This window comes from Euprymna scolopes, chromosome 21 (assembly GCF_053919585.1).
Source record: "Euprymna scolopes isolate OS-2025 chromosome 21, ASM5391958v1, whole genome shotgun sequence".
Taxonomy (NCBI): Eukaryota; Metazoa; Mollusca; class Cephalopoda; order Sepiida; family Sepiolidae; genus Euprymna; species Euprymna scolopes.
Genome location: NC_136502.1, coordinates 6510544 through 6535929, shown reverse-complemented (window position 1 = coordinate 6535929; position 25386 = coordinate 6510544). Strand labels below are relative to the sequence as shown.

Genomic DNA, 25386 nt, shown 5'->3' with positions numbered 1-25386 from the left:
CTAACCCTAATGGAAGATGTGTCCTAGCGTTATCCAGGAACTTGAGGAAACCAATAACCACAACCCTCGTGGAAATATATATGGTGGACTCTCCATCGATTTCACCGTACGTGCGTCTCAAAAAACTAATTTCAGTTTTGGTGTTTCTGTCTTTTATGAGACTTGGACCCTGCCAATGACTTGCAGATGCGACCATAAGGCATGCACGAAAATTTATTCAATGAAATGTCATTTAGTCTGGCAGCCAATTCTTTCCTCTTGATTTTCTGAATTTTTGTACTCATCCTAATTCAAAGACTTTTAAGGCATTGTGACATGTCAGTCTCCATTGTTTCCTGTCAGAAGCAATTTGTTCAAAAGTTGACAGTGGGATGCTGGTTGTTGTCATATTGTGGCTTGAGCTTATCCTTGTACCTCAACAGTGGACGACCAACATGCCTTTTACCTGACTGAAGCTGACTGTACAAAAGTGTTTTAGACATTCTATCATTACTCATTCTGTGTCCAACACAATGTAACTGACACTGTACAAGAAAAGTTTTAATTCATCTGATATCACACTTTTCAAAAAGATCAGCATTGGTCACTTTGTCCTTCACGAATAATCCACATTTTGTGCAAAGACAATGTTTGTGAAATATGTCCAACTACATGATATGTGAGCGGTAAGGGGTCCAAGACTCAGCATCGTACAAAATAGTTGTCGGAACAACAGCCCTGAACATTCTGATTTTAGTTTCTAGCTTTATATCTCTGTCATTCCACAAAGGGTTACGAAGTTTACCAAAAGATGATGTTGTCTTTGTTATACGATTTACAATTTCATCGTCATTTGATCCGTTTGAGTTCACCGTGCAACCAAAGTATGTGGAACATTTGACATATTTCAAATTCTTCCCATCAACTGTAAATACAATAATCAGGAAAAAAATGAACTGGAAGATTTTTTTCACAACATTTGCTTTTGATGAGGAGGCAACTGATGAAGTGCATCAGTTTTAATATTTTTATCGTGAGTCCAAATGATTTGCTTCAGAAAACCTATTGACAAGTTCTTGCGCTTCAGCATACAATGTAGCAACTATTGAAGCATCATCAGCAAATAACAACAGATATCATTTGGGTTCTCAGCAATGTTTTGCCTTAAAGTGCGGATGGTTAAACAATCCACCACTGGTACGGAATTAGAAGTTCGCACAACCATGCAATTCACCACCATAGAAATCACTTTATACTTGCCGAAGCATCACCGAAAAATACAGTGCGAATAGAATTGGAGTGAGCACACACCCTTGTTTGTACCATTTGAAACAACAAAAGGCTCTAAAGCAGATCCATCTTAGATCACAGTACCTTTCATGCCGTCATCGAATGATACAATAACATTAAGCATTGCATCTGACATTCCAAGCTATTTCAGTACCTTCCAAAGTGCCTCTCTGAAAGCTTAGTAAGTTCGACAAAGATCATGTACAATTCAGTGTTTTCTCCCGTGCTTTTTTGGCAACTTGTCTAAGAGAAGAAATCATATCCACAGAGCCCCGACCAGAACTAAACCCGCACTGTGACTCAGGATAGATGTCAGCTACCAGATTCCTTATGATTCTATTGAGAATTAGACGCACCAGAATTTTTTCTGCGATATAAGGAAGAGAAATTCCATGTGAATCGTTGCAACAATGTTGATTTCCTTTTCTTTTTTTTTTTTTTTATTACATTTTCATCCCAAAAAAGGCGCATTGCCACTTTGGTGTAGAGGTCTACTATCAGGGGCAGCAACTACTGGGGCACTATGTTGGGATTTGGGCAGCAAGATGTTGGTTCACGTTGAACTTGAACTTCTGCATGTTCGTACAGTTAGGGAAGCAGGAACCTGGAATGGAATTCCAGAGTCTAGCGGTTCTAGGGATCTCTACTGTGTGGGGGTGGGATTTAGCTGGGGGTTTGTCGAGGGTGTCTGCGACGTGGGGGCACAAGTGTCTGCAGTTCGTCAGAGCACTCACCATTAAAATACTTGTAGAACAGGCAGAGGGATGCAACGTTTCGTCGATGGGACAGAGGCTGAAGCTTAGATGCCAGTTCAGGGCCTATCAGATTAGCGACTCTTTTTTTAACCTTGTCTAGGAGCGAGAGACTAGTAGCAGATGCACCAGCCCAAATGTGACAACAATACTCCATACATGGCCGAATGGTGACCTTATAGAGATACAGGATACTTTCAGGTGTCAGTAGTTTTCTAGCACGGTAGATAGAGCCTACCTTTTTCGCAGCGGCCCTGGCAATGTTTTCAATATAATTGTTCCAACTCATGTTTTCTGTGAACGTTAGGCCAAGCAGTTTGAAAGATGTACTCTCAGACAGGGAGTCACTGGCCATTGCTATTGGTGGCGGAAAAGGTTTCTTGTAATTATTGAAGGAAACCAGTTTAGTCCTTGCAGCATTGAATGTGACCATCCATTTATGTCCCCATTCCACTACAGATTGGAGGTCATCCTCTAGTGTTTTTTCCATTTCTTTAGATATGTGTTCATTTGTTTTCCTGTCATGCCTGTTATAGAGTGTGGTGTCATCAGCATATATACCCATCTCAGAGGCAATTTTGTCAGGGGAGGTCATTAATAAATATTAGAAACAATAGAGGTCCAAGGATAGACCCCTGAGGCACTCCCACATTTATATCACACTGTTTAGATGTACGACCGTCGAGGACAACCTGGATTTTTCTCTCATCTAAGAAGAATTTAATTATGTTAAGTATTCTACCAGTGATACCGTATGATCTAATTTTCCTGAGGAGACCCTTGTGCCATACCCTGTACAAAAGCCTTAGATATATCTAGAGCTACCGCTCTGCCCTCCCCCGCTTTGTCCAGTGAATGGTATATACGTTCAGAGATTACAGTGAGGATGTCTGCTATGGAACGGGCATGTCTAAATCCATATTGTTTGTCAGTCAGCAGTTTAGCATCTGTAAGGTGCTGGACTAGAGCATGGTTAATTGTGGTCTCAAATATTTTGGCAAAAAGTGGGAGGAGGCAATAATTTTTCTTAAAAAGGTGTTTTATATCCACATCCTTAAAATCTTGTGGAACCTGTCCATGAAACAAAATGATTTTAAAAAGCTGATGCAGCTTTTTGACAAGTTTTTGGCCTCCATACTAATAAATTTCTGGTGGTAAACCATCTTTCCAAAGGGGCCTTGCCTGAGGACAATTGCTTGATGCTGTTGACAGCTTCTTCCAAGGAACGTTCAAGTCGTAGTAGTTCTAGATTGATGCAAGTGCTGCCGTATAAACGGTAGAGGTTGAATTTAGCACTTGAAGTTTTGTCTTGAAGTCTTGAAATGGTCTTTCTCTCACAGCAGTATTTCACTCTTCTCAATTAAAAATGTTGTATCATTAGAAGCAAGCACTGGTGAAGTACCATTTTCTCTGGAATCATATACTTTACTCTGACCATCATAAAATGCTTTGCTATCATTTCCGTCTGCAGCTTCCTACAATTCTGATGTCCTGGCATCCTACCAGCCATTTTTCATTTGCCTTAATGCGGCCTGAACCGTAGCTTTACATTTATATATATATATATATATATATATAAATTTCACACACAAACACACACATATATATATATACATATATATATACATATATTTATATATATATATATATATATATATATATATATTTCACACACACACACACACACACACACACATATATATATATAATTATTCCAAGTTAATGTTTTCTCAGAGATAAAGCAACCAATGAATTTTTAACAAAGTTCATACAAGAGTGCTCAATACCGAAGTAGAGCAGGATATACTTTTTATTTGTTTTACATAATCATTTATAAGTCGCTACACATTCATGAGCATGTTTTAATCAGCCAATTACAAGTAACTTAAAACCTTTTCAGGTGATATTGATTATACAAAAGTAACGTTTGAAGTTTTTAGTTACTCATAACTGGTTGATCGAAACATGCCCATGAATGTGTAGCGACGTATTAGCAGTACGCCATTTAAGTAGGTTTGATTGAATATGTCAAGTTTCTATTTCTTATTTTCTTCGCTATTTTCCTGGTTTAGGCTAGTAGATTAAGTGTTATTGTTTTGGCCATTACTACAGCACTTTCGATCTTTTAAGCGTCATCAGAAGTACATATTTTTGAAAGAGATTTTGTTCATATATATATATAGAGAGAGAGGGAGAGAGCTAAAAGCTTGACGACGTTTCGCCTGTTTAGTGTGGGCTTTTTCAAGAGTAAAAATATAAAATACTACTCAAAGGCATTTTTATCTTATCCTTTACCTCCATTTTTATCTTATCCTTGGATTTTTTTAATCCCATTTTTAATCATATATATATATATATACATATATATATAGAGAGAGACTACTTCATTTAATCACATAAATTAATATACGAAAGTATAATTTTATACATAAACTAAGTATTTACTTCAACAGTGTTCAATACATAGGTAGAGCTAGGTAGTAAGTTAGAAAAATATATATGGCAATTAAGCTACACAGAATATTCCGTGTTTCATCCACACTAGTATTCGTCAGGCTTATGCGAAGATTTGTTGTAGTCTTGCGTTTTTATATATACATATTCTATTGAGTTTTTAGTTAGCCAATCAGCTAAAAAAACACACACACACATTTAACTACATATAGGTTTAAAATAGGTCAACTCACTACACTCCCTGCTAAAAAAGCATACACAAAGGAAGGGTTCAACATAAGGTCAACTGGACCTTTGTTCTGTAAGTGCCTGCCCATTGGCTGATTGGCTAACTAAAAATTCAATAGAATATGCATATATAAAAACGCAAGACTACAACAACTCTTCACATAAGCCTGACGAATCGGCCCTGTCGGTGGAGCATTAGAATACACCAACTGCCCCCCTGCAGAGGGTAAAAGTCCCTCAATGGGGGTCCTGGATGTGACCTTAAACTATATCCAATGGTGAGGCCCCAGCTTACGGGCTTTGGGGAGTGTGGAGCTACCCTTTAATTACCATTGCTCCCATGTCCACTCTGACCCGGAGTGGTAGTACCTGTTAGGGTCCCAACTATGGGTTAAATAGAAAATGACTTGAAAACAACAAATATATTCTATTAAAAATTTTTTCTTCAAAATCTGGATTCGGCATTAAATAACCCGAAAAGGGTTGATATGCTGTAAAACAAAAACAACCAACCAACCTGACGAATCCTAGTGTGGATGAAACACGGAATATTCTGTGTAGCTTAATTGCCATATATATTTTTCTAACTTACTATATATATATATATATATATATATATATATATATATATATATATTATAATATTGCCATATCACTGAAGTTAAGCAACAATGGGCCAGACCAGTACCAGATGGGTGACAATTTGGGAATACTAGGCGCTGTATGTGGTCTCAACATTGTTTTCAGTCGTCTTGAACTTACAATGTGCTTGTAACTAGTACTGTGCTGACTCACAACTCTTGTTACAAAAATTTCATGTGCATGCACCCTTCAATTAGTATCCATAGTCTGTCGAGACTAAACTGAGCCTTAATATCTATATATATATATATAGTAATTTATAAAATATATATGGCGATTAAGCTACACTGAATATTCCACGTTTCATCCACTCTAGGATTCTTCAGGCTTATCCTAGAGTGGATGAAACGCCGAATATTCAGTGTAGCTTAATCGCCGTATATATTTTATAAATTACTAACTAGCTCTACCTACGTATTGAGCACTTTTGAAGTAAATACTTAAAGTTTACGCATAAATTTATACTTTTGTATATTAATTTTATGTGAGTAAATGAAGTAATTATATATATATATATATATATATATATATATATATATATATATATATATCAGCGAGATAAGACACTGATAGAATTCAGATGAAAAATCCTGATAGATATTACTTGAAGTAATACTTTCAAGGAGATCCTAGCCAAAAAGTAAAAGCTCAATATTTAAGAGTAGAGCAATATAGAAGTTTCATAGTTAAATTTTAAATTCTGAAAAAACAACATATAGAGATATATATTCGATTTAAGAATTTATTGTTTGACAAAAGGAATATATAGAAGGGGTTCTTTTAATTTCCTTAATCCATCGAATATATGTCTCTATATGTTGTTTTTTCAGAATTTAAAATTTAACCACGAAACTTATGTATAGATAGATAGATGAAATAAATTAGGAGTATAAAATAGCAAGTAAGCTACACAGAATTTTCCGCGGTTTTGAAAAATGTTATTGATATTTGTATCTAAGATGGAAACATGGAAATTTCATGTAGCTTAATTGCCAGAGATATTTTCACAATATATATATATATATTATTTTTAAAATATAATTATCTACTGACACGTGTTTCGTCGTCTATGACTCATCAAAGTGGCTGAATCTAGCGAGATTTGAAATCTGAACCCCACGGTAATGAGCCGAAACCCCTAACCGCTGACCCATCTCACAGTACTATCTGGATATATCGCGATTTACTTAGATGTTGTTTGTTTTGGTTTTAGCGATATGTTTTGAATGAATTCAATATTTACGAAAGTGCATTTTTACCTAAATATATATATATACATATATATATATATATATATAGAAAGTTATGAAAATATATTTATGGCAATCAAGCTACAAAGAGACTTCTCCATTTCATCCCTATAAGTCATCGTCAGGCTAAAACTTTTAGCCTGATGATTTCTTATGGGAAGGAAATATGGAAGTCTCTGTCTAGCTTAATTGCCATAAATATATTTTTATAAAATAATAAGCAGAGAGCACATACAGCACTTGATGTTCCCAAATAGTCACCCATCTGGTACTGGCCAGGCTCATTGTTGCTTAACTTCAGTGATCTGACGAGAACCAATGTATCAGCATGATTATGCCTTATTTTATTTATTTATTTTTTTTACACGGTGGTCACCACTTATCAAGGCCCGGAAGCCACTCAGGGATAAGAGTTATTGCAAGTACAGTACGTTAGTGTGGAGATTTAATGAAGTGTTTACTTAAGGGGGTGGTTCATTAGGAATTTGTTTACGTTGGACTTGAAGACATCAAGGTTGTAGTCAGGTGGGAAGCAGGCAGACGGAACCGAGTTCCACAGGCGTACAGTTCAAGAAAATTTTTTACAGTGGATTCAGCTAGACAGGTGTTTTTCGTGAAATATATATATATATATATATATATATATATATATTTTTAAATATACATATGTATATATTATTATGAAATGTGAAATATATATTATTATTTTTATTATTCAAGTGGTCTGTTATATACGGCTTAATCACGTTGACACACTGGTTCCTGCTGGATCACCAAAGTTAAGCAACATTGAACCCGGCCAGTACTAAATGGGTGACCATTTGGAACTTTCAGATGCTGTGAGTTTTCTCCATATACAGCTTACTCACGTTGACACACCAGTTCCCATCAGATCACCAAAGTTAAGCAACGTTGAGCCTAGTCATTACTGAAATGGGTGACCAATTTGGGAATTCCAGGTGCTGTATGTAGGAGGAGGTCGACACTTCCCTGCAAGAGTTGCAAAAAACCTAACGATGTCATTTCCTCTAACGGGGATATACATGCGACTGGGGACCGCTTGTGAATTTCATATTAATGGAATCTCCTCCTCCAGAGGAAGCCAATTAAACTCAAATGGGGTTAGTGCCGTTTCACACACACACACACACACACACACACACACACAAGTGGTCTGGCGAAGGAAGAAAAACTGGAAAGGGGAGCGTCTGTGTATATATATATATATATATATATATATATATATATATATATATATGCACGTTTCATTAAATAGCACGGAACACTCTTGCTTGTTTTTCTTGTAATCCTCCTTTTCTCTTTGTCGAACCATTTTCCGAACGTTTTTTTTCGCGTGAAAAAAATAATTTCCCATAAGTGTGAACGTTTTCGACCTCTATTTGTCATTTTTTTTTTTTTAATTACATTTTCACCCCAAACAAGGCACATTGCCACTCAGGTGTAGGGGGCTACTATCAGGGTCAGCAACTACGGGGGCACTATGTAGGGATTTGGGCAGCAAGATGTCGGTTCACGTTGCACTTGAACTTCTGCATGTCAGTACAGTTAGGGAAGCATGATCCTGGAATGGAATTCCAGAGTCTAGCGGTTCTGGGGAAGAAACTACTGGAGTAGAAGGATCTTTTGCATCTAGGGATCTCTACTGTGTGGGGGTGGGATTTAGCTGCCTGTAGGGTTTGTCAAGGGTGTCTGCGACGTGGGGGCACAAGTGTCTGCAGTTCGTCAGAGCACTCACCATTAAAATACTTGTAGAACAAGCAGAGGAATGCAACGTTTCGTCGATGGGACAGAGGCTGAAGCTTAGATGCCAGTTCAGGGCCTATCAGATTGGCGACTCTTTTTTGAACCTTGTCTAGGAGCGAGAGACTAGTAGTAGACGCACCAGCCCAGATGTGACAGCAATACTCCATACATGGGCGAATGGTGGCCTTATAGAGATACAGGATACTTTCAGGTGTCAGTAGTTTTCTAGCACGGTAGAGAGAGCCTACCTTTTTTGCAGCGGCCCTAGCAATGTTTTCAATATAATTGTTCCAGCTCATGTTTCCTGTGAACGTTAGGCCAAGCAGTTTGAAAGATGTACTCTCAGACAGGGAGTCACTGGCCATTTCTATTGGTGGCAGAGAAGGTTTCTTGTAGTTATTGAAGGAAACCAGTTTGGTTTTGGCAGCAGTTTGGTTTTGGCAGCAGTTTGGTTTTGGCAGCATTGAATGTGACTATCCATTTATGTCCCCATTCCACTACAGATTGGAGGTCATCCTCTAGTGTTTTTGCCATTTCTTTAGATATGTGTTCATTTGTTTTCCTGTCATGCCTCAAGCGAGTAGTAAAAAAAGAAAAAATGAAATTGAAAAATGAAAATAGCGAGATGAAATGAAAAGACGATTAAAAGATGATTAAAATCGCTTAAAATCACTAAAATACTCAAAAGAACTTGAGCGTGCCCTCTGTTTTATTTTGAGTCTAGTTAATCATTGGTTTATTAATGTGGATTAACTATGCCTCAAAGATTGGGAGGCACCTCAAAGATTGCACCTCGCAATATGAGCCAGTTAAAATGACCGTGTTTTTTTTATTAATATGTCTCTAAATTCAGTTTTAGAGGTGCGGTGTTCTTACATGGTAAATGATGGGAAATGCTGGTTCGAGTCATGCCAATGTACGAATATATATAAATATAAATATATTTATATATATATATATATATATAAATGATCCTTATCTTGGGTTGAGTATATTGGGAAGTAATAAGCTAATGGGCATATTAAGCTATACTCTTTGTGTAAACAAATGGAGCTTAGGCGTTTGAACAATATTTGAACACATACCCATCTTAGCAGCAGCTGAATAATATAATGATTAGGAGCGCTGACTGCCGTCTAAGCGGTTGAGTTCTAAACCTGGCTTAAGAAAGTTGCTAGTCTAGCCACACTGATGAGTTGTGATACAGCGAAACAATTCTGTATGTGGATGACTATAAATGCTCTCTGTCTTGGGTTGAGCATATTGGGAAGTGATAAGGAAACTGCCACTAGCGTATTAAGCAGTGCTCTTCGTATAAACAAATAGAGCTTGGGCGTTTGAACAATGTTTGAATATTGTTAATTCACATGGATATAATAACATGTAAATATGCTTACTCGTGCCAAGCATTTATCATGTTTGTACACCTCATGTGTCTGCTTTTCTATGCATTATGCCTATCCTTGTATTCACGCCTTTCTTTTTCTTCTTCATCGTTATCCGTTTGCATTGCACTTAAGATTATGGCAGAATAACAGCTTAGCAAGTCCGTCAATCGGATCGAGAGTTAAGAGCTGAGACAGGAAAGTGATCGAATCATTGATAAATATTATTGGAACTTGTTTACAAGAATCCACACTTGCTAGACATAATCTTGCATCTAACAGAGTTCTCGGCCCTTTTCTTCTTTTCATGTTCTGTTTTCTAAAGATATAAACCTATTTACGAATGAATTATACAATAATAGCAATTCTAACTACTTGGAAGCTCTGATTGTTATCTCTTAGGTCGTATCAGTACAGTCGGGTTCACAAAGCTGCCAGTGAGCCAGCGATGCTTTGAATTGGTAGGGGGGAAAAACAATTTAACAACAAATTTAAATTCAACTTCTGTCTAAAGTTAGGCTTGTGTGTGTGTGTATATATATGTGTGTGTGTGTGTGTGAAAGTGTCTGCGTGTGTGTCTGTTTGTCTTTGTACATTTCCCTACGCAATAAATCTGTCAATTTTCAGTCTACAGACTCAGATGGTACTGAGATTTGGGAAAATCTTTGTAATCGGTTTTCAGCCAGAAATTTGGCTGTTAAGGGGTCAAAGTTCAACGATTTGATCTTTAAGAACTCTACCAAACTCCTCTGCCAATTTTGAGTATAAACACTTTAAATTTTAGATATAGGTTCCTTGGACATGGATCAAACTTAATAATTTGATTTGAGCCCAAAACAATAAATGTTAAGGGGTCATAATAGGGGTCAAAGTTTAAAAAAATTTAATCTCTGCGGTCTCTACCAAATTACTCAGACACTTTTTGGTCTAAACATTTGAAATTTTACATAAAGGATATTCATAGATAGGGCAAGCTTTTTAATTGGTTTGGGTCGAAAATTTGAGCTACCAATATATAAATGTATGTAAGTAGGTTTACATATCTACCTAAAACTTTCGACAGAGGCGACCGATTTTCATAAGATCAGTATAGTTTTGAAGCTCGGCCCTTCAGAAGACAAATACCGGAAAATTGGCTAAAAACATTAATTTCTTCACCCTCAACTGGGCGTTTTTCTACAGGGAGAGGTTGCTTTTTTCGCCGATATTTTCGAAAGTCATCCCCTCTTTTCGATTGTCTAGCCTTAATTTAAACCTACGTCACTTCTGGTTTGGTGGTGGTCGTAACAGCAAAAACGTGACGTTTTTTCACATTCTTTTCCTCCTTCGCAGTACAGGTTCGAGCCTGCCTTCCTACTACTACTTTTTTTTTTTTTTTTTTTGTTCAACACACACCTCCAAACACCTGGGCAACGCCGGGCTGAAATACTAGTATATATATATATAGAGAGAGAGAGAGGGAGAGAATAAATGACAAAAAGTTATATTCCAAAATTCATGATCTTGATCATCTTATAATTTATTCCTTTAATTCAGTTGACGTATACAAAAAATTGTTCGAAGGCTCCATAATAAGATTTCCACCTTAGAAATTGCTGAAGAATAACGCCATGATCACCGTACAATCAAAAAATATTATACTGACACTCAACTTTGCAACGGACGTTCTGACAAATGGAAAATTCATAAGAAATCATATCTGTCACGTTGAATTATGAGCAAGATCAAGAGAGAAGTTCACCATAACCCACTTGAAACTAGCAAACAAGTTTTTGAAAAACCTGGCGTTCCTGATGTGTGCAAATTTCCTAAGGACGATTGCAAAATTTGGAAGCTAGAGGTCCGCCCTCAATTGAAGGATATCCACAAGAAAAAGAGGATGGAGTGGGCAAGAGATCACATGAAGGTGAATTTTCAAACTGTTTTGTTTACCGATGAGTTTAGAGCGACCCTTGATGGACCCGATGGGTGGAAGGTCGTCGTCCCCAAAGGATCAGGTGTCAACAAGGAGGTAGTGGTGTGATGTTCTGGGCTGCAATCATTAGCAATGAACTAGCAGGATCATTCAGAGTCACAGATGGAGTGAAAATTACCGCCAAACTCTACATTGACTTCATTAAGGAACACTTGGAATCCTGGCACAAGAAGAATTTGGCATTCCGGAAAAAGATGGTGTTCGTGCATGATAATGCTGTTTCATTCTGCAAGGATAGCCACAGAATATTTGGTGAGAGTTTTTGCCAGATATGGGAAAATAATGCGATGGCCAGCCTGTTCTCCAAATTTAAATCCCATCAAAAATCTGTGAAGCATCTTGAAACAAAATATTTACTTCAGAGGAAGGCAGTACAACTCCAAGGATGACCTCTGGAATGCTATTTTGACTGCTGCCAAAGACATTTCATCAGATGAAATCGAAAGTTTTACATCTTCAATGCACCAAAGGCTTTTTGCACTTGTTAATAAAAATGGCAATTATATAAGATATTGATTGTACTATGAAACCATATTGAAGTTGTTTGTTCTTTATTATTGTTGTTCTCAATTTACAAATTCCTAGAATAATCAATGTTTCGATGATATTTTAGCAGTTCGCCATATTTTAGCATTGGTTTGCATATAAAGTTGGCACGCTGAAAAAAATGCAAATCACCAAAATGGCTGCCAATTGTTTATTACTGTGCAGATTAGCTTAAAATTTTAGATCTGCGCTTGTGTTAGTGTTGCCATATAACATGCTTAATTTCATCTATCGGAGTTAGAACAAAAATATCAATTTGCATATAATTCTGGTACGGGATATATATATATATATATATATATATATATATATATATATATCTTTCTTTTAGTGGGAGAGATAAAAGTGGTGCAAAAAATTCTGTTGGGTGAATTACTCTTATTATTAACTACCGGAAGAGCTCTTATTTGATGAGCATATTGCTAGTAATTGACAATGTTTATATAAGCGTTGAAATGTCACCGACGTCCAAATGGTTAGAATCGACAAATGTAAAGTAGATAGAGATTTGATCTCAGCTAGGCAGATTGAAAAGCTGCGACACAGCTACTCTGTCTGTCTGTGGATGACTATCTTCGGGTGTTAAGCATTAATAGGCTCCAAAATTTGGTACAGAGCATCCTTGGAATGCCCACTGTGGCATATGAAAGTGGTGGTGGGGGGGAGTATTACTATTATTACTCATGTTAAAGGCAAACACCAACAGCCCTAAAAACAATCGATTTCCACCAAACTTGACATGAAGCACTCTTGACATGCTGGATTATGCCACTACTACTACTACTACTACTACTACTACTACTACTATTTATAATAATGACAATAATAATAACAATCTATATATCCATAAAAGTAAGAATGTATGTGTGAGAGGACACTTCTCAACCTATATACTCAATGAATTTTTGATCTACAGACTTGAAATTTTCGCTCAAGTACCTTTTTTCTTTTTACTTACAAGAAGTGAACTGTTTAGAAAAAACATGCCCCAGTTTCTGTATGAATTAAAATATAATATTTATGCATATTTTATGACCGGTCAACGCCAGGCGGCCTGCTAGCATAGAAATAAAGAATGTTTCGGAATTTTTTAGATGAAGATTGATATAACTCATATTATTTGGATTATTCAGACTGCTATTCTCATCTGTCAAGCTGGCCTAATGGTTATCATACTTGACTCACTGTCTTTAGGTTTTGGTTTCGATCTCAGCTTGAGTATTATTTTTAAAAAATTTTTTACTTATAAAAAGTGAACTCTTTAGAAAAAACATGCCCCATATTTATGCGTATTTTACGACCGGTCAACGCCAGGCGGCCTGCTAGCATAGAAATAAAGAATGTTTCTGAATTTTTAGGATTTATATAACTCCTCATTTGGATTATTTGGACTACTATTCTCATCTACAGTGTTATTTCCCACATAACACTAAAGATGAGAACAGTAGTCCAGATAATCCAAATAATCTTCTTCTATATATATAAAAGCGAAAATGTGTGTATGTATGTATGTATGTATGTGTGTTTGTTTGTATGTATGTGTGTTTGTATGTCTCACAAAAACTTTCGACACGGGTCACAGATTTTCACCAGATCGGTATCATTTTAAACTTCCAACCTTCGCCCGACAAATATTGAAAAATTGACCAAAAACGTTAATTCCTTCATCCTGAAATCAGTAGTTTTCTACAGGGGGGGGTCAGCAAAAACCGTCCTCTCATGACGAGTTTGCTTCTACGCATGCGTCATACGACGTCGTAACCTAATTTACTTTAAATATTTGAAAAAGCGACACAATTTCGGCGACGTCGTCTTATCTTAGCTCAGTTGCTTAGAGCACGGCCTCATTATCTGAACGTTTTGGGTTCGAATCATGGTGTGAGATGTCCTCTTTTTTTTTTTTTTTTTTTTTTCGATTTTTTAAATTTTAATATGGAAGCAGGGTTATTTAAGCCATTTTTCACGTTGGTTTTTTTGTTTTTTTTTTTACTTCGCTTATTCTTAGGTTTTCATTAACACTCCCCCCACCCCAACCGAGACCACACACACCCAAAAACACCCGGGCAATGCCGGGTCCCCCCCCCCGCTAGTACGTAATAAAGAATGGTCAGCTTCAGAAGGTGCATATTAATTAAATTAAAACAGCCGATATAAAAAAAAGTGGTAGTCAATAAGAGGGGATGTGGAAGATTGACACCAAGAGGGAGTAGGAGGTGATCAACTATCAAAGAAGGAATTAATAGCGGTTTTGTCACAAGAGAATAGATAGGAGGAAGAGGGGGAAGGAAGATGATGAGGAAGAGATAAAAATAAGTTAAGACATAATGATGGCGACTCTCCAGTGCTTGTGATTTTGCCATTACAAAAGGAGTTAATAATTATACCTTTTCACCGGAACAAACGACGATCACCGTCGGCTTCGTGATCGATAAACGAAAGCAAACATAAAGTTCAGCAAAGGTCAATCTGTCCAGGTTCTCTGTGGGGGTCACTGAGTTATCCACCATCAAATAGAATCTGGCCTTTTTAAATCGGTCTGGCTCAAGCCGCGTCATGTCCTTTGTGCAATGACCACCATTTTGTGAAGATTCTGGAGATAATAAGCTGGTTGGCATGCAACGAAGATATGGTCAGTCAGTACTTATCAAACAATCCAACCAAAAGGTATGCATCCTAAATATAAACCCTACAGTTCAACACACTTAGAAGAATGCCTGGCAGGTTTTTTTTTCTTCATCATTGAATAATATCATTCCAGCTATTTTTTTTAATAAATTTGTTTTCTGTTTTTTGTTTGTTTGTTTGTTTGTTTTTTTGCTTGTTTTTTTTTTTCGTTCTGTCAGTCGTTCTTGGAGTCATTCCCTTGCTTGTCGCTTCTTTCCCCTTTGATTCGTTTCGTTCCTCCAGCTATTCTTCAATGATTTTTCTTCTTTCTTTTATTCGCTTGATTTCTTTGTTTTTTTTCTTTTCTTTTTCGTTTTTTCTCCGTATCTTTTTAAACATATTTTTCTCCCTTTAATTCATATTATCTTTCTTCATTTATTTTTCTTTTTCTTTCGTAAACTGTTCTTCAATAATTTCTTTCTTCCCATCATTCACGTAATCCTCTGTCTTATTCATTTTGATTTTTTTCCCTTTTATTTCTTTCCTTCATTTATTTCTCCTTTAATAATGAGTTTTTATTTCATTCATATAATATCCCTTAACCTATATTTTTTTTTTAGTTTTTTCTATCTCTTTTATCTTCAAAAATTCATTCTTTCACTCATTTTTTCCGTTCTTCTTTCTCCAATGTTTAACTTACTTTCATTTTTTTTTTCATTTTCTTCTTTTTTCTGCTTCTTTTGGTTCTGCCGTTATTTTTTTCATTCAATTGTCCTTTGTTTTTCTTCCTCTTCTTCAATATTTACATTCATAATATTTCCCTTTTATTTGAGTTTTTTCTTTCTTCTTCGAAAATACTTTCTTTTATTCACTTTACCTTTCTGCTTTGTTTTCTTCATTTGTCCATTTTTTTCTCCATTTTTTCTTTCAATTACTTCGTCGTAGTGTTTCACTGTCAACGCTTTTTTTTCATTCATATTGTTTTTCATTTATTTATTTCATTCATATTGTCTTTCATTTATTTATTTCATTCATATTGTCTTTCATTTATTTATTTCATTCATATTGTCTTTCATTTATTTATTTTATTCATATTGTTTTTCATTTATTAATTTCATTCATATTGTGTTTCATTTATTAATTTCATTCATATTGTCTTTCATTTATTAATTTCATTCATATTGTCTTTCATTTATTAATTTCATTCATATTGTCTTTCCTTTATTTATTTCATTCATATTGTCTTTCATTTATTAATTTCATTCATATTGTCTTTCATTTATTAATTTCATTCATTTTGTCTTTCATTTATTAATTTCATTCATATTGTGTTTCATTTATTAATTTCATTCATATTGTCTTTCATTTATTAATTTCATTCATATTGTCTTTCATTTATTAATTTCATTCATATTGTCTTTCATTTATTAATTTCATTCATATTGTCTTTCATTTATTAATTTCATTCATATTGTCTTTCATTTTTTTATTTCATTCATATTGTCTTTCATTTATTTATTTTATTCATATTGTTTTTCATTTATTAATTTCATTCATATTGTGTTTCATTTATTAATTTCATTCATATTGTCTTTCATTTATTAATTTCATTCATATTGTCTTTCATTTATTAATTTCATTCATATTGTCTTTCCTTTATTTATTTCATTCATATTGTCTTTCATTTATTAATTTCATTCATATTGTCTTTCATTTATTAATTTCATTCATTTTGTCTTTCATTTATTAATTTCATTCATATTGTGTTTCATTTATTAATTTCATTCATATTGTCTTTCATTTATTAATTTCATTCATATTGTCTTTCATTTATTAATTTCATTCATATTGTCTTTCATTTATTAATTTCATTCATATTGTCTTTCATTTTTTTATTTCATTCATATTGTCTTTAATTTATTTATTTCATTCATATTGTCTTTCATTTATTAATTTCATTCGTATTGTCTTTCATTTATTAATTTCATTCATATTGTCTTTAATTTATTTATTTCATTCATATTGTCTTTCATTTATTAATTTCATTCATATTGTCTTACATTTATTTCATTCATATTGTCTTTCATTTATTTATTCTGATTCTTTCTATCGCTTAATATTGTTTATTTTTTTCTTTCTTTCATTTATATTTTCTTTCATTTTCTTTTCTTTCATTTTTTATCTTTTATTTTTCGTTCATTGTTTTCTGTTTATTTTATTTTCATCTTTTTCATTCGTGTTTCAATATTTTTTGTTTTTTTTTCTTATATTTTTCTTTAATTTTTATTTCCTTTCACATTTTTTTTTTTTGTGTGTTTTCTTCTTGCATATTTTTTTTTCACATTTTCTTTTTTTGTGTGTTTTCTTCTTGCATATTTTTTTTTTCACATTTTCTTTTTTTGTGTGTTTTCTTCTTGCATATTTTTTTTTCATATTTTCTTTTTTTGTGTGTTTTCTTCTTGCATATTTTTTTTTTCACATTTTCTTTTTTTGTGTGTTTTCTTCTTGCATATTTTTTTTTTCACATTTTCTTTTTTTGTGTGTTTTCTTCTTGCATATTTTTTTTTCATATTTTCTTTTTTTGTGTGTTTTCTTCTTGCACATTTTCTTTTTTTGTGTGTTTTCTTCTTGCATATTTTTTTTTTCACATTTTCTTTTTTTGTGTGTTTTCTTCTTGCATATTTTTTTTTTCACATTTTCTTTTTTTGTGTGTTTTCTTCTTGCATATTTTTTTTTTCATATTTTCTTTTTTTGTGTGTTTTCTTCTTGCATATTTTTTTTTTCATATTTTCTTTTTTTGTGTGTTTTCTTCTTGCATTTTTCCTTTCACATTTTCTTTTTTTGTGTGTTTTCTTCTTGCATATTTTCTTTTTCACATTTTCTTTTTTTGTGTGTTTTCTTCTTGCATATTTTTTTTTTCACATTTTCTTTTTTTGTGTGTTTTCTTCTTGCATATTTTTTTTTTCATATTTTCTTTTTTTGTGTGTTTTCTTCTTGCATATTTTTTTTTTCACATTTTCTTTTTTTTTGTGTTTTCTTCTTGCATATTTTTTTTTTCACATTTTCTTTTTTTTTGTGTTTTCTTCTTGCATATTTTTTTTTTCACATTTTCTTTTTTTGTGTGTTTTCTTCTTGCATATTTTTTTTTTCACATTTTCTTTTTTTGTGTGTTTTCTTCTTGCATATTTTTTTTTTCACATTTTCTTTTTTTGTGTGTTTTCTTCTTGCATATTTTTTTTCATATTTTCTTTTTTCTTTTTACATGTATGTTTTCTTTCTTTCAATCTGTCTTTCTTTTCTTATTTCGTTTTTTCTTTCTTTTCATGTTTTCTTTCCATATTCCCACTCTGTTCATTTCCCAAATATTTCTTTAATAATTTAGTTTCATTCATTTTGTCCTACGCCTTTTTGACTTTTCTTTTTTTTTTCTAACTCTTCTTAGATAATCATTTTTTCTTTCTTTCGTCCGCGTTTCCTTTTTCTCTATTTCTTTCAATTCTTTCAATTTCTGCAAAATTTATTGTGAGGAAAGGTATTAACCCTACACTCTCTTTCCTTTTTTTTTAACCTTTTTTTTTTTTTACTAATTTTCTGCCTCTCCTTCCTTTTTGTTATCTGTTTCTTTTTTTAGGTAAATAGTGACTTGTCTTCAACTAATTGTATACGCTTAGACGTTAATAATATTCATTTAATGTTCTTCCTACTATAAGGAAAATAGTTTAAAAAAAATGAAAAATATCAACTAATAAAAGAATAGTAAATATTTATATATCAATATCGAAGTGCCTTTAACGTACTTACGTATGTCACGGTATCAGATTATAAATTATTCAATCAGGAGATGCTAAAAAGGAGATAGAATGTGATAACATACTACACACATTTAATCAGTATATAGATACAATACTTTAACGTTCGTATCACCTTTTTATCCTCATTTTAATAAAGACACAATGTAAAAAAAATCATGTAATAAAAAATGATGTTGCAAATATACTGTAATGAAAACAGGACGAAAGATTCCGTCTAGTAATCTTTTATTCAATTAAGAATCTTGCTACTCGTCTACTTGACAAGCGGAAATGTACAACTTTTATATTTTGGATTATCAAAGAGGAGATAATCCATATTCACAACATTATTATTCCTGATATTCATAAATGACCTCCCTGATAAAATTGTTTCCGAGATGGGTATATTTGCCGATGACACCACCCTCTATAACAGGCATGAGGGGAAAACAAATGAACACATATCTAAGGAAATGGTAGAAACACTAGAGGATGATCTCCAATCTGTAGTGGAATGGGGACAAAAATGGTTGGTCACATTCAATGTTGCCAAGACTAAACTTGTTTCCTTCAATAACTACAAGAAGCCTTTTCTACCACCAATAGCAATGGCCAAGAACACACTGCTTGCAAGTACTTCCTTTAAACTCCTCGGTTTACAGGGAATATTAACTGGAATATATACATTGAGAGCATTGCCAAGGCTGCTGCAAACAAGGTGGGCTCTCTCTACCGTGCTAGAAAATTATTTACACCTGAAAGTATCCTATACCTCTATAAGACCACCATTCGCCCATGTATGCAGTACTGTTGTCATGTTTTGGCTGGTGCATCTGCTGCTTGTCTCACTCCTGGGCAGGGTTCAAAAGAGAGTCGCTAACCTGATAGGTCCTGAACTGTCATCTAGGTTTCAGCCTCTGTCCCATTGACGAAATGATGCATCCCTCTGCCTGTTCTACAAATACTTTAATGGTGAATGCTCTGACGAACTGCAAGCACTTGTACCTCCTCGATGTGACTTCCCCCGAAAAACCCGACAAGCAACTAAGTCCCACCCCTTTACAGTAAAGATCCCTAGGTGTAAGAAAACTTTTTACCCCAATAGTTTCTTCCCCAGAACTTTTTTTTTTACACAGTGGTCACCGCTTATCAAGGCCCGGAAGCCACTCAGGGATAAGGGTTATTGCAAGTACATTACTTTTGTGTGGGGATTTGATGAAGTATTTACTTAAGGGGGCGGTTCATTAGGAATTTGTTAACCTTGGACTTGAACACATCCAAGTTGTAGTCAGGTGGGAAGCAAGCAGACAGAACAGAGTTCTACAGGCGTGCAGTTCTAAGAAAGAAGCTTTGTTCATAAAATCCACGTTTTGATTTAGGCACAGATAAAGAGTGGGGGAAATTTTTCACAGTGGATTCAGCTAGACGGGTGTTTTTCGTGAAAGATTGGCGAGGGGGGACAAGAGATTTGAGTTCAGACGAGCACCTGCCATAGAAATAACGATAAAACAAGGATAGGCTTGCAACGTCTCTTCTGTGAGAGAGAGGTTGCAGGGTAGAGAAAAGGGCATCCCCCACTAAGCCACGAAGTCTATTTTGTACTCTGTCAAGGCAGGATAGGCTGTTTTTAGCAGCTCCTGCCCAGATATGGCAGCAGTATTCCATCCTTGGACGTACTTGGCTTTTATATAGATAGAGAATTGCATCAGTAGTGAGATATCTTCTGGAGCGGTAGAAGGCTCCCACCATCTTTCCAGCGACCTTGGCAACAGACCTGATGTACATGTTCCATTTCAGCTCAGGAGTAAAGGTCAAACCCAGAAGCTTGTCAAAACACCGGGCCTCTCCCAGACAAGAGCCATCCATCCCAATTGTGCCAGATGGATGTAGATCAGGAAGAGAGTTGGGCCCAGGATTGACCCCTGAGGGACTCCAGCATTAATACTGCAGGCCTCTGATTTTTGTCCATCGACCACTACTCTTATGAGCCTATCGGATAGAAATGATTTAATGATTGAGAAAATATTTCCAGTTATACCGTAGCTGGAAATCTTGTGAAGTAGACCCTTATGCCATACCTTGTCGAAGGCCTTTGATATGTCAAGAGCAATTGCCCTAGAAAGGAAGCCTTTGTCAAGAGATTCACTAATCCTGTGAGATATAACCGTCAGTACATCTGCGGTAGATGTTGCAGAGCGGAAACCATATTGTGTGTCACTAAGAAGGTTGTTTCTGCTGAGGTGGTTGACTATTTCTCTATTTACTATGGATTCCAGCAACTTACTCATAACACACAGGAGACTTATTGGTCTGTACTGAGAGGGAGATGACTTATCACCTGAATTCTTAAATACAGGGCAAACTGATGAGGTCTTCCAGGGAGTTGGAAAGCACTTCTCCTTAAGGCAGCGCTTAAACAGTTTCGTAAGTATGGGAGCAAGTTCTGGTTGAAGCTTCGGAACTCCCTTCCAGGATTCTGCTTTCCCAACTGTACTGATATGCAGAAGTTCAAGTGTAATGTGAACAAACATCTTGCTACTCATCTCCCTTCATAATGTCCCCGAAAATTATGTCCCAGATAGTAGCCCCCCCCCCTACTTCAAAGTGGAACTGATCCTTGTTTGGGGTGAAAATTGAATTAAAAAATTTTTTTTTAAATATTCACAACATATACATTCTTGATATTCTGGTTAGGATGCAAGGGCAGTATCTCTTTTGTCTAAAGATGGTATAATGATATCGTGGGGTTTCCGTTTGGCCGTGCGTCTATACAGTGGAAATGACAAACTCCTATAAAGATATTGGAGATAAACCGTAATAATCAAGTATGTTCTGACACTACATTAACCAGGTTACTTAGAGAAATACTTTGACAGTTTTAACAAAAGGGCTACAATAATATCGCGGGGCAATAATACTTGGCCTTTTGGTCAAGATCAAAGTGTAGTATCTGTTCCGGCAGATACTGCACTTAAGATAATTTGTACCAGTCGGTGGAGGGGAAACCCTCTATACTGGGACAATTATTTTTGGTAACCAGAGTGACCCCTTTTAGGGGAGCTGGTTTTTACCTCACATTAAAAACGGCCTTGTGCCTAATTTGCTCAGTGGGGGAGCAAATAAATACCATCTGTTCTTCAGATGCTGCACTTCCATTTCTTGTTCTCTTTCGGTGGAGGATCACTCCTTCACGACTGAGACAATTTTTTATTTTTGTACCTTTTCTCCACGTTAAAAAACGACCCTGGTGTCTAACTCTGTCCCGTGGGGAGGCATAGTAAATAGATACAATAATATCGCGGGGCTTTCATTCACACCGAACGTCCACAGAATGCCCAACAGCAATATATTATATATAAAACATGCCGCTCTGGAATTTCTACAGGTCCCACTAGTTTTAAAAAAAAAAAAATTTTTTAATTACATTTTTTTGTTTAACTAAAAGAAATGTATATTTATATTCTTCTTTTAATTTCTGCCAGATTATTTGTGGGAAAGTTATGAACTTCTCTTTTTTTTATTTATATTTTTTATTAAAAGCAAAATATAAATTCAAACGATAATCTGTACTAAAAACTCGCAGGGCAGGGGCTAGCAGATGATTACTTCACATACGGGACACCGGTAGATACTTGGAGTCACCAGGAGATACTGTACATCGATTCCCCCCCCCTCCTCTCTCTCTCTCTCTCTCTCTCTCTCTTTTGCACACCGCCCCTCACTGGAAATGGCCTTTCCGTTGTTCATATCCAAACATTCTAATTCACATTTGTCATCAATTGAAATGAATGGCTCTCGTCTTCAGGAGGCCTCAAGTTTTGACATGCTTCTGGGCTTGACCATTACTCCTGATCTTAAATGGAACACGTATATCAAATCTGTTGCCAAGGCCGCTGGAAAAATGGTGGGATCTTTCTATCGATCCAGTAGATATCTCACTGCTGATGCTATTCTCTACCTATATAAGAGCCAGGTACGTCCAAGGATGGAATACTGTTGCCACATCTGGGCAGGAGCTGCTAGAAAGGACTTGTCCTGCCTTGATAGAGTTCAAAATAGACTTCGTAGCCTCGTAGGAGATGTCTTTTTCTCCTCCTTGCAACCTCTATCTCACAGAAGAGATGTTGCGAGTTTGTCTCTGATGTATCGTTATTTTCATGGAAAGTGTTCAACTGAGCTTCAATCTATGGTCCCCCCTCGCCAAACTTTCACAAGAAACACTCGTCTAGCTGTAAACACTATCAATAATTCCCCCACTCTTTATCTGTGCCTAAACCTAAACGTAGATTCCATGAACAAAGCTTCTTTCTAAGAACTGCACGCCTGTGGAATTGTCTTCCGTTTTCCTGCTTTCCGGCTGACTACAATATGGTTGTGTTCAAGTCTAAAGTAAATAAGTTCTTGATGAGCCGTTCCATATAAGTTATTAAATTTACCAAATTTTCATTACTAATGATTACTATATTGACCAACTTCTACTGTACACTCTTTAACCCTTATCCTTGAGTGGCCTCTGGGCCTTGATAATGTGGTGATGCCTTTGTAAAAAAAAAAAACCGCGTTAATTATTCTGGCATTATTTGGTGTTAACTCAACGTTTATTGTTCTAACAACCTATCATTGTTCCTCTTGAGCAAGATCCAGTAACTTGTCCTTTTAACCGTTGCTTCGATTTCTCTCTCGTCATTTTCAATCCTCTCATAATATTCTTTATCATTCGAAATCCATCCATCCTATTAACACTGATCCTCAAGTAGTTTTAGTCGTGTTTGTAATGGTTAATTCTCCAAAAATAAATAAAAAGAATAAAAAGCTTTTTCGTGATTTGTAAACTTCTCATGAAACCGATCCCCTACAATATGACTGTCTTCAATTCCTCCACATATGTAAGAAATATTTAGTTATTTTATTAATGGTTTGCACTCCTCACAAATATTGTTCATCTTTACTCGGATATTACACGCATCTCATTTACTCTTATTCTTGTCGCTCTCCACGGATGTTTTGTAACCCCTCATTGGATTGATTGATTGACGTCATGTTAGAGTTGATAAAGTGAATTGCCTACACGACCTTTTCGTTGTTCATATCTGTCCGGAAGAAAAGTCATAACTCAGAAATAAGTGAAAACGAAACTGGAAAGAAAACAAATACAACAAATAAAGAGTTGTTTTATACGCCGGTCCGACAGCATAATGGCCCTGGATATGACCTTAAACTATATTCGATGGTGAGGCTCCAGCTTGCGGCTTTGGGGAGTGTTGAGCCACCCTTTAATTGCCATTGCTCTCAGGTCCACTCTGACCTGGAGTGGTAGTACCTATTAGGGTCCCAACTATGGGTTAAATAGTAACCGACATATATATATATATATATATATATATATATATATATATATATATATATTGAAAAAAAAATTCTTCAAAATCACTGGATTCGGCATTAAATAATCTGAAAAGGGTTGATATGCCGTAAAGCAAAAATAATCCAACCGGCTGCATAATCGTTTGTTTTTTTTTACGTCAGTCCGACTGCATAATCGTTTTTTTTTTTTTTTACGTCAGTCCGACTGCATAATCGTTTTTTTACGTCAGTTCGACTGCATAATCGTTTTTTTTACGTCAGTTCGACTGCATAATCGTTTTTATACGTCAGTCCGACTGCATAATCGTTTTTATACGTCAGTCCGACTGCATAATCGTGCATAACACCGAGAAACGTAATCTTTCCGTCTTTATAGTAATTGGAAAAATTCATTGTTATCCGTAGTGTGAGCACCACAACTATAACCCATCCGTTTGCCGGTGGGGTGTTACTTGATTGTCGTGGGGACGTTTCCAGCTCCAAGAGTGTGAATAAACGATATTCAACCGTTAAACATCAATTATAACGCGATCGTTTGATCCGTCATGTGAACGTCATCAGCTTCACCGGTGTGAACAAGCGGTATTCAAAAACGATAGGACATACCTCAATGGCGTGGACTTCTTCTGCTTGGTTGTTGTCCAGTTCAGATCATCGTTTTTTGGAATCGTTCTGACTGTGATCCTGTTTGGTGCCGATTTCTGTCTGTGACGTCTGTTTGGTGTCAATTTCTGTCTGTGATGTCTGCTTGGTGATGACAAATGACACGCAACATATATTTGTAGAAAAAAAAAAGAACTTTACATTATTTTACAATATTATACATTAATAATAAAAAAAGGTATTAAATTATAAATGATTTCTTTCATCCTAACCTAGGCTACATTAGCTAAATCTTTGCACGGGTCTCCCAACGGAGACACCAAAATATGGGTGCTTACTGGATGCTTGTCAGTCGAGAAAGAGAAAAAGTTCTGTAAAAATGGGATTATGGGAAATCTATTGCCTGATCCTTACGCGACAGGCCCTATCACTCAGCAAAAAATATTTGTGTTTCTACGCTGAGAGTGGCACGTAACAAATGGTGCCACGCAAGCAAAACGAGTTGATTGCACTGACATGATTTATATTTCGTGTTAAAACATTGCATTTATTGTTTTATCCTCGTTTGTATTAAAATAAATCTTGCAAAAATATACAGAGAAAACAGATTTGCTTGCTGACTCGAATAATTTTATGTTTTTTTCATTTTCTGTCTTTTATCAGTTGTTGCCATTGTTCAAAACTAATGATAAATATTTCGATGTTTAACCGCTGATTTTACAGGAAGAAATTTTTTCTTATATTTTTTTTTTTTTTTTT

General features: G+C 35.3%; 1 protein-coding gene and 1 pseudogene across 8 annotated transcripts in view; both read left to right on the top strand.

The window, feature by feature from the left end:
* The window catches only part of LOC145241981 (protocadherin gamma-A11-like), a 771034-nt gene that overhangs the window by 657896 nt on the left and 87752 nt on the right, over positions 1–25386 (top strand). The gene's annotated exons all lie outside the window — the stretch shown is intronic.
* On the top strand, positions 7448–7566 carry LOC145243120 (5S ribosomal RNA; annotated as a pseudogene).